Genomic DNA, 1,318 nt, shown 5'->3' with positions numbered 1-1,318 from the left:
GGACTGAGTCGGCTCACCTGGGCTCCCCCACCCCCTAGGCCTTGGCAAGACGCTGGTTTCTCAACCTGGCCAAGATTTCCTTCCTAAAAGGAGTTTCGCTCGCTCAGCCCCACGCCCGTCCCGGGCAGGACCTGTTTGTCAGCCAGCCCTGTCTGGGTCCCTGAGACTGCAGAGGGAGGACAGCTGAATCTGGAAAACCCTGGGACCTCCCCCGCCCCAGCAGCCCATAGGAGGGTCGGTAGACCAGAGCTTATTCAGGGTATGGACAGACCAATGGGGCTCATTAAACCCAACAAGACAGCATGGGGTGGCCTCCGTGACCACATTCCACTAACCCCGCCGGAGCCTGGGGCCCACTAGAGTGCCCTGAGCCCAGGCCAAATGACCATCCCAGGGCAGGGCATGGCTGTCTCATCTGCACAATGGGGCAAAGCCTCCTGCCCTGTGGGTGGCTGAGGGCCGGGATGAGATCATGGGTACGCAGAGTGAGGAATGCAGGTGGGCAGCCAGGCCTCCACCCCGCAGCTCAGAAGATGTGGCCGATGTGGCCCACGTCTGGGGAGGAAGCTGTCCAGCCCTTGGCCTACAGCTTCCAAGGCTGGACTTGGCCAGTCCAGCATCACCCCCCTCCCTTCCTCTCGGCGGGGGGGCCGGGGGTCACTTGAGGCCCCACCTGGCCTTCCTGCCCCAGAACCCAAATAGCCCCTTGCAGAATTGCCTCACCCCAGCCATCTGTGCAGGCCTAAAGTCGCCACCTGTAGTTACTCACATCATACTCATACATCCATAGCTTTCAACAAATGTACTTGGCCAGTCATCAGATGTCCCAGGAGCACTCCTAGCTGCCAGGCACAGGGTAAGACCAACGGATGCAAAGATGGTGGGGCAGGGCCCCATCTCAAGGGGTGCACAGTTTGGGGAGGGTAGTCATAAAAATATAGCTTCCATAAAAGCACCAGCAGGGCCCTGACACACACACACACACACACACACACACACACACACAATCTATGAGACGCTGGAGGGGCTCCTCGGGGGCTCAGAGAAAGGATTGGTTGGCCTGGCAAGGTGAGGTGTCAGGTGGAGCCTCATGGGAGAGCTGCAGCTTGAGCAGGGCTGTCCCTGTGCCTTGCTGATCTGCCTTTGTCATGTAATCCTCAGAACAGCCCTGTGAGGCCAACAGCACAGGGATCACCATTCCCATGTTATGGGTGAAAAACTAAGGTTCAAAGAGGTGAAGTGACTTGCCCAAGGCCTAATGATGGTGAGTGGCAGGGGTTTATCTGGAATTCCAGTTTCCTGACCCCCATGCAGTGGT

This window comes from Gorilla gorilla, chromosome 5 (assembly GCF_029281585.2).
Source record: "Gorilla gorilla gorilla isolate KB3781 chromosome 5, NHGRI_mGorGor1-v2.1_pri, whole genome shotgun sequence".
NCBI classification, from domain to species: Eukaryota; Metazoa; Chordata; class Mammalia; order Primates; family Hominidae; genus Gorilla; species Gorilla gorilla.
The sequence above is the reverse complement of the archived record's forward strand: the minus strand, read 5'-3'. Positions refer to the sequence as shown.